The sequence below is a fragment of the Mandrillus leucophaeus genome, unplaced genomic scaffold, assembly GCF_000951045.1.
Source record: "Mandrillus leucophaeus isolate KB7577 unplaced genomic scaffold, Mleu.le_1.0 Scaffold866, whole genome shotgun sequence".
Taxonomy (NCBI): Eukaryota; Metazoa; Chordata; class Mammalia; order Primates; family Cercopithecidae; genus Mandrillus; species Mandrillus leucophaeus.
Window position 1 is genome coordinate 314554 of NW_012109430.1, and position 347 is coordinate 314900.

The window sequence follows — 347 nt, forward strand, 5'->3', positions numbered from 1 at the left end:
GAACATCGATACAAAAATCCTCAATAAAATACTGGCAAACTGAATCCAGCAGCACATCAAAAAGCTTATCCACCATGATCAAGTGGGCTTCATCCCTGCAATGTAAAGCTGGTTCAAAGTAACACAAATCAATAAACATAATCCAGCATATAAACAGAACCAAAGACAAAAATGACATGATTATCTCAACAGATGCAGAAAAGGCATTTGACAAAATTCAACAGCCCTTCATGCTAAAAACTCTCAATAAATTAGGTATTGATGGAACATATCTCAAAATAATAAGAGCTATTTATGGCAAACCCACAGCCAATATCATACTGAATGGGCAAAAACTGGAAGCATTC